The 16,112-nt window shown below is 35.5% G+C and overlaps 1 long non-coding RNA gene across 1 annotated transcript in view; it reads left to right on the plus strand.

Annotated features, from left to right (window-relative positions):
* Positions 1 to 1,313: 1,313 nt before the first annotated feature.
* The window catches only part of LOC306641826, a 62,446-nt gene continuing 47,647 nt past the window's right edge, over positions 1,314 to 16,112 (plus strand). Inside the window, exon 1 of the long non-coding RNA XR_013758299.1 lies at positions 1,314 to 1,437. This is a non-coding gene — a long non-coding RNA (uncharacterized lncRNA). The remainder of the gene's footprint in view (positions 1,438 to 16,112) is intronic.

The raw sequence follows: 16,112 nt of genomic DNA on the forward strand, positions 1-16,112 counted from the left end.
TGATTTTAAATGAATTTGACAAATTGTAAATGAGATTTTTCCTAAAGCTTAAGTAAATAATACATTTGTGATCCCTTTTATATTTGAACTAGAGAGCTGAACAAACATGAAGATGTGAATGTTAGACAAAAACAGAAGAAAAGAGCTAAAGCCAAAGTTAAGCAGTTAAAGTGTTATAGCAATTTAATATTTGGGGGTTTAAATCTGTTAAGTATGCATTTTCCAGGAATGTTTACATTATTATTTTAAATTTACGTAATTCTATTAAATTTCCCTAACAGACCTGAACATATCTGTTGTAATCTTTCTACATGCTTAGCAACCAACCTATATATATGAGTTATGAACTTTCTTATTGGCTGAACTTAATCAGCCTTCCAGAAAATTATTTAACCTACAAAACACTTTTTCTCCCACTATTCTGTTGAAGGTCCTCTTGCCAAGATCATCCATGCCATCAATCAGAAAACCTTCCTACTTTTTACTGTATTTGCTCATCCCTTAAATTAATATTAAACTTGTCTTGCTACATTATAGTACAGTTATCATGAAGAAGTTATGAATTGAGAACACATTTCTAGTTATAATAGACATTGTGTTTTCTGAAGTTCTGAGGCATAGGTTCTTCATCATGAGATAACATAGTTCCCTAAAGAACATTTTAGTAATTTAGGAGGTATTAATGTCATTATAATAACTTGAGAATAGTGTTGGCAGTTAATAAAAGAGTACGTGCTGGATTTTGTGAACCAGAATTATCCTTCACATGATAGGATTGTCAACAACTGAGCTTACCTATCCTACTAGATATTTACTTGTGTGTGTGAAAAACTTCTTCAAAGTGTAAACTTAGAACCTCTTTTTTAAGATATGAACTGTGTTTTCAGTATAGACTAAAACTTTAAAGAATATCATAAGTGTATTTGGGAAGATTCTAGTTGCTATATTCAGCATTTCCAAGTTATTCACCCTTTCATAAATTGAGTCACCGATAAGAACACTATTTGTGATACAGCATGTCACATACAACACACATCTGAATAAATCTGCATTTGTAGCTGTCATGATTGTGGTGATTCTACACACAGGTGCAAGCAAATGATACTTCAGTATGTCTTCTAATCTAGCCATCCTTTTCTGAACATTTATTTAGGGAAATACATATAAGTTTATTGTAACAAATTTTGTAATTCATATATAATAGTTTTGGAATTGTATTGATTTTTAAAAGGCATATAGGCAAGTAAGCCATGCACTTTTAAATTTTAATTTATAAAGGCACAGAGAGTTTTACAGAGTACCTTTTGTTATAGGAGATTGCATTGAGGATGAGTGCTATGGCCAGGGTTACAACAGAATGGACTTATGCCTGGAGCTCCCTGAGCTGCTGTATCATTCATTAAGAGGATCCTGGTACAGGAAACCTGGTCTTGGAATGTTAGTAAGAGTAAAAGATCTCTGAGGCTTTGAGAGAAGGATACCTTTGAAATTGTTTCTATTATTAGGGATAAAAATATTCTTTGCTACACAAAAGCAGAGTGGTAGTAGGGAAGGCACCCTGTTGTGGGTTACAAACTGAAATTCAAATTAAATAATTGCTAATTGTTCATTGTGCCTATTTACCTTTTCCATCCACAAAACTTAGTACAATTTGCTCTAATTTTAACTGGTCTAATTTTAACTGGATACGGTAAGAAGAAATATCTTATTTACAGGATTGTGGAAACACTTTCTTAAAGACAGTTTAAATGGTGGCAGAAGAGGTGAATCTTGGAAAACAAGGAAGGAATCATGGGGTCCACTTCTTCCTGTACTTGCTGATATATTCTTCTTCCACTGACAGTTTTAAGGAACCTAGTGTGAATGTTCTGTGAGCTCGTACATACCTTCCACTTTTCGCAGTAAAAAATTCAATATGAACAGCCAGTGACTGCTACTTCTATATTTTTCCAGTCCCAGCTGTTGTGATGTGGCACCCCTCTCCCTGTCCTGTTTGACTTGATCTCTTCACAGTATCTTCACAGTATCCATCAGTGGATTCTTTCTTTCTTTCTTTCTTTCTTTCTTTCTTTCTTTCTTTCTTTCTTTCTTTCTTTCTTTCTTTCTTTCTTTCTTTCTTTCTTTCTTTCTTTCTCTCACTCTCTCTTCTCTCTCTTTCTCTCTCTCTCTCTTTCTTTCTTTCTTTTTGCAGGGGGGTGTCATATCTTTAAATCACTGTGATTCTCAAATTTTTTGATTTAAATCTTATTTTCTCCTCAGAGTATATCTTCATCAAGAAAAACTTTGCACACAGAAATTTATCTACAACCTGAACACTAATGATTCCTTGATGCAAACACTTAGTTCTTAAGTTATACACCTATTTTCTAATTTTGCCTTAGATATTTCCATGCAAATTTACCAAAACTACTTCAAACTAAGTTCATTACTGACTTACTACCTAGTGTTCTTGTTTCCCAACTCGTGTTTGTCCTGTACAATATATCTAGAATCATGAATGATACTCCCTTTCAGTTCACCTAGATTTGGAACTCTAAATTATTTCCCCTTTACTGTATAATATATCACTGAATCCTGTGAATTTGACTCCTAAATATCTGTGTATTGCCACTAATTCTTTATCCCCATATCACCATCATTATTCTGTATGCACTATAGCATGAATTGGTTTCTTGCTTTCTAACAGTATCTGATTCCATCAGTCCTCTCTATCTAATTTATAAAATAGATTATGCTTAAAGATCCAATAAAGAACAAGAACATTCTAATTTCTGGGGCAGTTTTACCATGGCTTCAGATTCTTTGCCACCATTGTCATTGAGAGTTGGGACTTATGACAGCTCTCCCTGAACCTGGAACCTATGATTTTCATCACTTGCATGTGTGGAAATGCACATTGACAGTTCTCAGGCCCAGGACTTCAGAGATTGGCCTTTCCGGTACCTGTCTCTTGGAATGTTTGCTCTTGAATGTAGCTGCCATGTCTGTGGAGGGACTCATGCAGAAAGATCTGTCAGGTAGCAAAAATGTACAAGACATTTACCGAACCATCTTGGAGTTTGATCTGCCAGCCCCTATTGAGCCACCCCAGTTGACTTCACATGGAGAAGGGAAACACTGTCTTCACCATACTCTGTCCAAATTGTAAGATCATGAGTAAAATAATTTGTTATTGAGGCAAACTACCATATTATGTAGTATTTTTATGCTGCCCTAGACAACTGATACATATATTATTTTCAGTTAATGCCTTTACTTATATTGAATATATATATCAAATTTTATGCCTTCACTGGTTTATATGGTAGGAAATAAAGTATATTATACAGTATATGAAGAACAACTCTGAAAGAGGCCCCAAAGTCCCCAAATAAGGAAGCATCAAAATGGCAGTCTCAAGTACTGATTGGTAATCTATTGCAATGTTTATCAGTTAACTTGGTCCTGGTTGGGAATCAACAGATATACATTTAAAATAGCTAAATTGTCTAAGCTAATTTTCACAAAATGCATAAATAGCTTGAAATAATGTAATCTGTTTAGATAAACAAGGTTTTGAAAATAATATTAATAACCTTAACAGAATGAAACAGTGGTAAGCTCTTTCCTCATTATATGTTTGTCTTCAGTAATAAAATAAAACAATTATAATCATATTTGAAAGGAAGTTGGCCAGAAAGTTTACCAAAAAATAATAATTAGTAAGAATGATATTTTAAATAGAATTTATATTTAATAATTTTCATGATTCTTATTTGAATATTATTTTAGGTATTACTATTAATTGAACAAATAAATCAAAAATTTCAGGAAATTTTTAAAAGCTAAGGACACAAAGTTAATTATCAACAATTATTTTAAGCAATATTCATAATTATGTGATATTTAATACATGTCTTTGCAAACTCACTGTATTTAATAGTAAATGGTTAGAAGCCTTACTTGATTTCTCTTATCTAACAGTGAAATAAAATGGTCTACATGTCTCTTAGGAGGTGTGTGTTCTTCCTACTCTAGCAACAGTGCCAAATTAATGTAGGAAATATGGCAACCAATGAAAATTTATTCCTCTGCCCCTTAGGTTATTGGAGGGTAAAAATCTGACAGGTTGAATAGTGACATTCCTTCTGTTGAGTTTGTGAATTTGGGTCAGTTCCTTCCTTCCTTCCTTCCTTCCTTCCTTCCTTCCTTCCTTCCTTCCTTCCTTTCTCTTCTTTTCTCTTTTTTCCTTCATATGATTTCAAATGTTGACTCTAATTTGGGCCACAGTAAGGCTACGTCATAAAGTCAGATGTGCATTCGCTATTGCATTCCTTCAAAACCCTTCCTCTTTTACCTTATGTATAAATTACATATCCATCTAATAAAGACAGATTGTAGTTTCCTGTGTGCACACAGAGATGCATTTTATTTTAAAAGAAATAATAGAAATGTGGAAAAAAATGTTTACTTGGACAGAACAATCTGCATGAAAGCAGCAGAAGTCCAAATGCCAAATATCATTGAAGGGTTTTAGCATTGACAACTTAGTTCTTATAAATGAGGCTGTATCTGAAACAGTGCCTCTGAGAAAAGAAAAATTCCATGACACTTAACTGAGTGTTTCTCAAATGTCAGATGAGGTATCATTATTGGATAGCAAATCAAGTTAGTGGGCTGAAATATAGGATTTCTTTTAAGAAACAAAAGATAATAGAATAAATGCATTAGACGTAGTTTAACTGAGTGTGTGTGTGTGTGTGTGTGTGTGTGTGTGTGTGTGTACATGTACAAGTTGTTTGTGTGTATGAGGAACTTATATAACATTTATGAAATGTGAAAAAATACAATTTTAGTACTTTAAATGAAGGATAAATCATGGTATTGCAAACATTTTTATCTCTAGATATGATGGGAGACAAATAATAGAGTTCTTTAGAATCAAAGAGCAAAGGGCTATGATTCAAAGGGACTCAAGATTTCAGAGGTTAAATTAGACCCCATTGAACTCGGATAAAGGAGTCTGCGTCACTTTAGCCTGGATCTAACTGTTCTAAAGGTGATTCTGAAATATCAGAGGAATATTAATAGCCTTGGGTCCTAGAAGGTGACTGGTACACCTCAAAGGAAAAAGAGTTCAGGGTGGGGCAGTCAGGGGAAAACAGTTTCCTCAAGGAGGAAAGACATTGCCCCTTACTGGGAAGCACGGTCTAGCAACTGTAGTGCTACGGGGAGCCATTCCCTAGATGCCATATGAGCAGTTTTCAAGTGCTTACATAAGCTCTGGATAGATGTAAAGAGAAGGAGAACAAGAACAAAAGAACATCCATCACGTTGCCAGATTTCACATGATAGCTGGAGATGCAGCTATGATGGTTCCATTAGTTGAAGTGTCAAGCAGAATCGGCTCCACATGCTTTAGGAGCAGGGCAATGTGCCTTGAGAACAGGCTATCCCACTGGAAAATGTATGCCTTTCCAATTTCCACAACTTGAGTCACTTACTTTTGCAGTATTTCCTAATCTTCATTCAATCTTCCCAGCTGGTCTCAAGTTCCCCAGGGCCTCCAATCTTCTAATTATCTTCTCCTTTCTAATCTGGCATCTTGGACATTGTTTTCACACTTTGCCATGGGTTGCTCCAGTTTTTGTTCTCTTTTCAGAATCTTGAGGTATGCAGTTGACCTCATTGCTCTCTGTCTATGGGTTATAGCAGTCATTTGTATTTCTAACCTTTTACTCTAAATTTTACCTCCTTGGACTAATTTTTAATGAGATATTATAAATGCAAAGAAATGTATGTCATGCAAACAGATCGTATTCTGAGTAGCATAATTCAACCTAAGAAATCAAGCAACATCTAACCCATGCCTGGAATCTTCCATCCATTCACATCATCATATCTGGACCATCTTTGGTGATATAATCCTACCGATATCCTCCTAAAGCAATCATTCTTTCCTCCAAGGAATGGGCAACAAGTCCTATAAATACTAATATCTGAAATTGTAGTATCAGCATGATTTCACATCTTATTGAGGAAGAAATCTTCAGAAAGAAGGTAATTTCAAAAGCCACTATAAATATACAAAAGCATGCAGTTTTATACAGGCTTTCTCAAATATATGTACTGAGGGAGGTGCTAGTTGGATTTATGGAGACACTTTTAACTTACTTGTCATCTCTGTTTTTGTCTCATTATGTACACACACACACACACACACACACACACACACAGTGAATGAGAGAGAGGAGATATGTTTGTTCTTGTGTATGTTTTCCTTTTTCCTATTAAATGAGTGAGTAATCTGTATACATAAAATTCCAGCTTGTGACCCTCACTGAGAGTCCTCACATCTTAGATCAGTTGAATAAGCAAATCTTATTGAGTAGTGGGCCTCTTTTTTGATTACCTATTACCTGTAGGTATAATGGCAAGGATGTTTTGAGAAAATTCTCTTAAAAATATTGAGCTGTTTGTTGACTTTCTTAAGTAGTCATTTTATAGGATTTTTCCCTCATAGGATGATAATAATTTTCCTTCGTGTGTTTTACTTTTGGTAGAATGATACTGAGTGCCTGGATTTCAAAGCTGAGAAACTGGGACTGTTTTAGAATAAGAGGTAATCTAGTAGGAGGCTGAATATGTAATAACTATTGGTGGTTATTCATGAAAGATATGGTGGAAGGATATGTTGTACAGAATATGGATTTCCTTTTCATTATTGTATACTAGGTGTCACATTCCATTCTACAGGAAAGTGACAAGAAAGAAATCCTACTGAGAGACATTCCGAAGGTCTTTTGTAAACACTGCCTAAAAATTCTGTAGTAGTGCAGCCAGCCTATTTTCAGGTGTCTCTTGGTAATCTGAAAGGCAGCCGCCAGCACTGCCAACTTACTAGAAGGCATTTATGGAATGTTATAAACACTTGCTTGGATCTGTCAGCATTGCCAAGGTAAGAGATCTGAGGAACCGTACATTCTTATCAGAAGAACAGGCTGATGAAAAGGATTGTAAATCTGGCTACTCAGATGAATAGTGTGTTTGAATTTAAGTACATGTTCTTTGTCTGATGGTATGCTATTGAGAGACAGTTATTCATGAGACTCTTGAGTTTCCAGATGTCTTTCAACTATAGTCCCTAACAACCTCTTCGTGAGATTGTATTTTCAAGGATTTCTGTGTACCAAAAGGCAAATTTGTTTACTGTCCTCTACAAATAAAGATGATGTTTCCATTTGGGGAAAACTTAGGACAGTTTATCTTGAAATCAAGTATAAAAGATATGAGTTTCCTAAGTTTGAGACTGCTCATCAGTGTCATAGACACATTGTGTGAATAGTATTCACTTTGGCCTTTCTCTGTTGCTGCTATGAGACAAGGGACACCAGAGGAATGTGTGAACATGAAACTAATGCTGCTTATTATATTATGAATAACAAATAACTTTGTCTCTGATCCAGGAATCATATGTCTTCTGTCAGTATCCAGGAAAAAATTGCTGCAAAATATCAGGTCCATAAGATATGACTTGAAATTTAAAATTAATTTCAGTATAACAGCTCTACATAGAGATTCTAATGGATATGATATAAACTACAAGGGACATCAGGGCCATATTCTATTTCCAATCACTTAAGCCTTGAGCCCATTTACGGACTAAGAGTGGCAATATAGAGATTCTGGAAAAGTAAGGATACAGATTTTACTATTGTTCCTTGTATGGTTGCTACTTGAATGATACAGTCAGGAGGAAAGAACAAATCAATTCTTCATAGGTGCATAAGAGTTTATGACTGTCCCATGATGTAGAGAAACAGTGGAAGGACATTAAAGGATGATTCCAAAGGGTGTCATATTGGAATCTAACCAACATATGAACTCTTAATTTTATGTAGAATTTTCTTATATTGAAGTTATTTTTTTTATTGAAGGTTAGATTCGATAATATAGAAAACATGATATAGAAATTTAAAATGATGATAAAGTATGTTCATCATGCATCTGAATTAAAAGTCTTTGAAGATTATATGAAAATGCATGTGAAATAATTATCTTTAAAGAAGCCGCAATAAAATATTCAAAATTATTATTGGTGCCTGATATTCAAAAACTGTAGTGAAACTGAAAATTGTAGACAGATGTGTTTTGTAATTTCTGGAGGAAATAACCACAAAGTTTGCCCTAGGAAAACCACAATCATACATATGCTCTAATGATCCAAATCAAAAGCAATGAAGTTTTAGTTTGGTATACTTTATATATGTGATAATCGTTATGGGTAATAGTGCATTAGTATTAAACCAATAGGGATATTTTAATGCCATTAACATCATTACCCTATGTACATGTATGATTGCTCAAATGGCATGAATCTGCATTGTGCACAACCATAGAAACGAAAAGTTGTACCCCATTTGTGTACAATGAATAAAAAAATGCACTCTGTATAAATAAAACACAAATAAAAAAATTATTTTACCTTTATTTATCTAATGCTTATTCCTTCCTTTTGTAGACTTAAGTTTGTAACTTATCATTTTCCTTCATTGTAAAACTTCTGTTAATATTTTTTCAGGGAAAATCAAAATTAAACACTATGTTTGGGACAGCCAATGACTCTGGCTACAGTATTCCTAGTCTATTTCTTTGAAACCTGGATGACTATAGTTTTAGTCAGCATTTTCAAGGCTGTGTCCAAAATACCCAACAAGAAAATCTCAGAATGAAAAGTTTACTTGGTATTCATGACTTCAGAGATCTCGGTCCACAGATGACTAACTTCATTGCTCCGGGCCTAAGATGAGGCAGTCCATATATGGGCAAAGTGCCCATCAAAGGAAAACTGTTCAGCTCATGGCAAGATCAGGAGGCAGAGAGAGTGAGAAGGAGAAAGGGACCACAGGCAAGGTGAACCCTTCTAGGGGTGACCCAACCTGCCTACAGTTACCACCCAGTTGGTCTTTTCAAATCAGGATGGACCAGTGAGATTATAGGTCTTGTGACTGAATCATTTTAACTCTGAATATTCCTACCCTAACAGGAGTTTTTGGGAGACATGGCATATACAAACCACAACATTTTGCCTGACCCCCAAGAGCTTATATCCATCTAACAATGCAAAACTCATTTAGTGTATCCACAAGAGTTACATACTCTTAAAAATTTTAGCATTGTCCAAAAGTTCAAATCTAAAATATCTTCTGAGACCCAAGGCAAAGTCTTGACTGTGAGCACTGTACAAATCTAAAGCAAGTTAAATATATCCAGTATATGATGGCTCAGAATAAATATTCCCTTCTCAAAAGGGAGGAATAGGGATCCAGAAAGAAGGCATGGGGCCAAAGCCATACCCAGGTCCAGTAACTTGACTTATAGTGAAACTAGAATTTCTTCGCTTCTGCTGGCAGGTGAGGTCTGCGTAAGTTGCAGGCCTCTGAAGCTGAGAAATCTGTTGCAGCTCTTAACAAAGGGCTGCCCTCCAGTGTGGCAGGAGACTCCAGCAGTGAACCACCAATTTCTTCTTTCTGGGTTCTTGTCTTGTGAATTCAATGAGATCCACAGGTGAGGGTGAGTGAATGTGAGAGTAGGATTGAGTAGAATAATTAGAAACAAAACTCCCAGAGGGTGAGAGGGGGCCTGAGAGGTTATCATTTTAGTGTAATAGTTTAGTTAATATAGCACTTGGATCAATGTTATTTGTCCAGATTTATAGTAATCAGAGTTTGGAAAAGTACTGATGCTATTGTTTGGTCCTTCGAGTTTGAATTTCCGTTAAGGTCTGCCTCACTGTTTTCTCACCTTGCAATCCTAGCTTGCAATCCTAGCTTCTCAGGAGAATGAGGTTGGTGGATCACAGATGCTAGCAGTTTTTGGGGTGTGGAATATCACCTTCTTTGGGAAACCTGCAGTGACTTTAATCCTCATATAGTTTTTCTGGCCTTCCTTTGAAGTCTTGATGGTAGCCTCCTTAAACTTTCTCTAGTCTTGCAGAACTACCACCACATAGTTCAAAATAATGTGTGCTGCCTGCTCACAAAATACCTGGGTCCCCTGGAATCATAGCTACAGCAGCCTCAGTTCTGGCATGGCTCAGTATGGTGAAACAACTTCCTGGGTCCTTTGATAGAAGCAGAGCACCCATGATCTCTCCTCAAAGGAATTTTCTCTTGTGTTCCCTGGAGTCTATTGTGGGGCCCTCTTACAAATTTCTGAGATGTCTTTGAGGTATTTTTATTATTGCCTCTGTTTAAAGTACTTAGAATCTCTTTAAAAGCTGTAATCTCTTCAAAAACACACCTTTCTTGGCCCCCCAGCACTTTTCTTGCTAAACTGCAATCATTTATTCTTAATTCTGTTTTCTGCTTCTGATTCTCACTTTAAACTCAGCTAAAAGCTACAAGCAATATTCATGCCACATATTTCATATTGTGTTGCCTTCAAATATCCTCCACCAGTTTAGCTAGTCCATCACTTTTAAAATAGACTTCATAAGATGTTTCAAGATATGGAGAAAATGAACCTAATTCCTTTGTAAAAAAAATAACATGAATAGCCTTAACCAACTCCCAGTAGAGTCCCCAATTACTTCTGAAACTTCATAAGCACAGTTGACTCTCCTATTTGTGTTTTGGTCTTCTGAGCTCCAACTAGTATCACCCATTAAACTCCACTTACAACATTCTAAAGCTTTTCCAGATTGCATCTCTAAACTTTTCAAAATATTTCACACAAATCAGCTTCAAAGCCTTTTGAACCATATGGTCAGTGTAGTCATAGCAATGACCTCCATTTCTTGGTATCAATTTCTGTTTTAGTCAGCTTTTCATCACTGTGACCAAAATTCCCTACAAGAACAAATTTAAAAGGAAAAGTTTATTTGGGATGCATGGTTTCAGAGGTCTTAGTCCATAGATGACTGACTCCATTGCTTCCAAGGGAATGCAGAACATCTTGGGTGAACAACCAGCAAAAGAAAGCCACACAGCTCATGGTGGGATCAGAAAGCCTGGGGAGGCAGGTACAGGGAAGACCCACCCTTACAGGGCAGGTCCTGCTATCCCATTCCTTCAGCCATATCTACAGTTACCAACCAGTCAGTTCGTTCAGTTTGGGATAGATTAAATAGATTATCGCTCTCATAATCTAAGCATTTCACTTCTGCATATTGCTGCATGAAAAGGAGCTTTTGGGAGATATCTCATATCAAAACCATAAAAACTAATTTTTTTCTCTTCCTTTAGTTGAATCCACAGGAGAAAAAAATCTCTCCTCCTAGAAAATAGTTCCTGGTTATGGAAAAGTCCATGAAAATATTGTACAAAGACTTTCTTGCCCTTCCTCTGCCAGAAGCAAGATTTGTCTCAAATTGACACTGTAAGAACCTGGTTGGTTTCTGGGAGGTCAAGCACACAAAGGTGTATCCAGCTCCCCACTCATCCTGAGAAAGCAGCCTTTAGGAATTTCACGCTCTAAAGCTAGTGCAAACTTAGTCTCCAGCAATCCATCAAAATCACCCCTCAGATGCTACCACCGCTTCCACCAGTTCATGGCTCTTACAGCTTTAATTAAGCAGGTTTCATTGTGACTCTCTTTGGGGACACTTTTCTCTCCAGTTTATAGTGGAGTTTGGGTGGTAGTTTTCTCTGTGACCTTCAGTTAGTTGATGCTTTAAGAAAAACTTTTTAATATTCAGTTCATGCAGCTCTTTCCTGCCTTAAGGTCATAGTGATAACTTCCAAGCACTGTGCATGTTGAAACTGAAAGAAGAAGGCTGAAGTCATGCTAGTCATGCTAGAATTTACCCATTTTTATATTTCTGTATTGTCAATATATTGAACAGTGAATAATATTCTTCAGATATTCAAAAATTAAGGGAGAAAATGAGGTCCCCACATTCACAAAAGATTTCAAATTGACATTTTCTTTAGAGATAACATATCTTTCCTGCCAATCTTTCTTCTACATTTAAAAATATTTGTGTTTCCTTTCACTCCTTTGAATCAACCATCCTCTTTCATCTTATTTTGATTTCTAGAAATCACTCCTGTTGGGGTGAACACTAATCAGTGCCTAGGAAGTCTTCTGTTTCTTGGTGGTGAGATAAGGAGTCCAAAAAATGGGATAAGGAAGGTTAAAGGAAGGGAAACTGATCACCTCCCTTGTCTCCATTTTAGGTGGGTATCAAATCAGAGCAGTCTATGTTGTAAAGTAGATGAATGTACTCTTAAAAAGCTGAAGGAATCTATCTGCACAGTGGGCACGCAAACTATCCTATATGTTCCCCTGGCTTGTGGGAGTGTGGCAGCCCTGCATTTTGTTCCTGCCTGCTGCCACTGAGGAGAAGCATGTCAGTAATAAAATCTCTAAACCCTTTCCATTGACTCCTCCAAGTTCTTTGTTTGGGTCTATAAACAACATGCTGGGCTTTTGCAGCCCTGGGTTGAACAAACAAAATTTGGCACATATTACCTTTGAGACCGTGTGAACAATCCTCTTCAAACTTGTCTATAGGTACACAGGTTTACTAACTTCTCTGTGGGCTTTTCAGGCTGAAACTCATTAGTGTATTGTGCCCTTCTTTGCCACTCTACCCACACAAAGTTAAAAAAAAAAAAGTGTGTTTGTGTGTGTGTGTGTGTGTGTGTGTGTGTATGTGTGCATAAGATGGGTTTTGAAGAAAATCACCAGAGGTTATTAAATAGATGGGCAGTAGAGCCCATGGTGAAAGCTACAAAGATGTCGATTCTTTCATTTGGAGGTGATCATTTATAACCTGGACCTGAGGTTACAAAACCATGATACAGGCTATTAAATGAAAGGTGGCGCTTTGATTCCTAAATGTCTTCTAGAAGAATAAAAACTGGGGCCTTTTAAAGAGTTTTATAATAATTACATAGTTGATCTGAAGTGGGAAATAGGACCTAAGCTACTTAAGCCCTTTGAAAAATTATGTTTTTTATGAAATTCACTTAAGTCTCTTCTATCACATTCTTTTTCACTTTGTGCTCTTCAAAGTAATGTCCTGACCTTTACTTGGCTTCCTAAATACTTTTTTTCCAAAGAGACAGAAATACATCCATGGGAAACAAGTCGAAGGTTATCTAGGTAGTTATAATTCCCATGTAAAATGAATCTATTGACCTCTTTAACAAATTAGTGTTCTGTGAATTTGGTTAGCCTATGTCAGGCTATTAGGGCCTAATAAAGACTTCAGTCATAGAAAAAAGGACTTGAAACGGAGACCCATAAGAACAATGTTATGGGTCACCAAAGGAAATATAGCATGTAGGTAACCTAGGATTTGCAAATATAAGCTTTTTTATTCACTATGCCTTACATAAGTTATTGAATCCTGATGAGGACATACACTGACCTTGGCATAACAGCAGTGCCCAAAATACAGCACAACTAACTTAGCAAAATGCAATTAGCTAAATGGATTATTAATATAATCATTGCTGTGGGCACTAATTAAGATGAAAATTAATTTCATGACCTAGTATAAGAAAACATCTAATCGCATAAATTGTCACTGCTATAAGAAACTGTTTGCCTTAGGAAGCCACATCTTTAAAAGGATGAAAATAAACCACCTTATAAAAATGGTCTTTCATAGTCATCTAATTATTGACCATGAATGTAAATTAAATGCTTTATAGGATTTTATAGAGGAAATAGTGTTAAAAATGGTACATAGCTATTAGTGATGATTTTTCCAACTCTATTTAAAATAAGTGAAGCCCCAACTAAATTATATACATTAAAATGCTAAATTTTAATAATTGCAATTAAACTTTAAAAAATTTTAAGAAAATTTTAAAAGATCTGATTTACAAAAATCTTCATTTATAAAACATTCAGATACTTATTAAATATTAGCTGATTCTTTCCTATGATCTGCACAACAGAAAAGAAAAGTAGTATGTATTAAAAACTTGTGCTAATTCTGTAGAGAAATAAAAGTAACCAGGTCACAACCCTCCAGCAGATTATAATCCAATGGCATGGACCAATTCCTTCATCAAGTGATAAGTGATGACAAAAGTGTGCATATTATGATATTACAAAAACAAAAGCTGGTTTAATTTCTGTTATAATTCTGTAAAAGAAGTTGTTCAGAGCAGTAGTTGACTTTGAAATGCCATAATAATGGCATTAAAATACTTCTGACAGAAAGGAGTATAATTAAGTAGATGAATACTATTTTAGAAATTCTTAGTGATAAGCAAAGAATAGTTGGAGAAAAATATTCTCAGTCAACTTGAGACCTAAATGTCAAAGGACTGAGAAGAAATCAAAGAGGTCAGCTTAATCTTACTAGCATTAAATGTAAAATAAGAGAGGAGGACGTGTTGCTTTTATCAGATAAAGCAAATATGATATCCATTCTTTTAGAAAAAGGACACCTCAGTTTTCAAATTAAGTTGTCCACAACCAACCCACCAAAAAGCCACATGCCAGTAGAAAGAATAATAAATACAAATAGTTCTTGTCTGGTCCAGAACAGCAGACCCCAATCAAGAAATTGATGGATCGGCTCTTGGGTGAATTAGAGAGAGAGAATAGAAGCAGGATTTCTGATTTTTACACGTTTGTCATAAACTCAACCTGTAAGCATAACAAATTCTTGATCCTGTGTATATACTTACCTTACTGCTGCTGCCATAGTCACAAGCCAATGAAATAACTCAGGCAATGTGACCATGTCTCATTAAGTATCTTCGTGTGAATAACTTTCAGAATGGCCACTGCAGAGTATATCATTCTTTTGGTGGCTACTGGGACTGTAGCAGTTAGAACAATCTCAACCTGAAGTTTTTCACTTGATTAGTGCCAAGGAGAATGCTTTTCTTCCCAAATAGACAGAAGGGAGAAGTTTTGCTGTATTTGTCCTTTTCTTGAAGAAGATAAGATAGCAATAGTTCCTTCTAAGAGCAGTAGGCCCTAATTCAGTTCTTTCCAGAAAAGTCTGAGGGCAAGAGAGACTGAGACAGGCAGACACAGAGAGAGAAAGAGTGAGAAGAAGATAATTTCTTCATTCAAGGGCATTCGGATGAGTTGATCTATTAATTTTTGAAATCTTTTTTTCTTTTTTTTTTCTTTTTTTTTTTTTTTTTTTTTTTTTTTTTTTGGGTGCTGGGGATCGAACCCAGCGCCTTGTGCTTACAAGGTAAGCACTCTACCGACTGAGCTATCTCCCCAGCCCCAATTTTTGAAATCTTCACAAGATTTGTTAAGATAACTTTCTTTTAAAAACTTGGTATTATCACTTTTTACATTTCCCATGGACAATGCCAGCCATTCTTCTCTCAGAAGACCAATCATATTTCCATGTTTTTAAAAAATCTGATCCTACGATGACCTGAATATCTTCATCACCAGTAGTCAAATCGTACCTTTCCATTTATAAAACTCACTGCAACATTTAAAATAAATTCTGTCTTTCTTAAATATTTCCCTTCTCTGGGTTTTGTTCAACCGTATTCACAGATAAGGATACTTGCAACTGATGTTTTGAGGCTTGTGGTTAAAAGATCTTCCCCATAAATGGAGAATTATATTTTTGACTCCCATACTAAACAATTCTGACTTTATACTTGAGGAGAAGACACGTTGGTATTGAAGTATGTGACCCTAGAAGAGGGCTTTACTCAGTGTTTCAGGAAGTAGGAGAGACATGCTGATTTCCCTCTGTCCCTGGATATTTGCACTTTCTTTCCCCATGTTCATGATGTGCTCTCAAACATTTCTGTTTGAGAAACTCTAAGAATATTCTCATGAATTATGAAGGATCTCTAGCAGAATATAGAATCATAAAGGAATTAGAAAAGAGAAAATTTCTAGTGAGCTAGGTAATTGATTAAGATTTGCCATATTGTTTTAGTACCATATAATATGATATCAAGGGAAATAAATGAGGTTATGTAATTAAATTTGTTGTAATTCATTCAGAGGTATTTTTTTCTGATTCATATTTTAGCAAAATGATTGACAAAAAAGATTGCACTTTGTCATTTTTTCTGTTGCTCAAATAATTTACCATATTATCTTTTCTTAAATGGACTGAATAGTGGGAACACAGAAAAATGAAGACTGCAGGATCTAATAAAATATTCATATTTTTCTAT

The sequence above is a fragment of the Sciurus vulgaris genome (assembly GCF_902686455.1).
Source record: "Sciurus vulgaris genome assembly, chromosome: 12".
In the NCBI taxonomy this organism is placed as follows: Eukaryota; Metazoa; Chordata; class Mammalia; order Rodentia; family Sciuridae; genus Sciurus; species Sciurus vulgaris.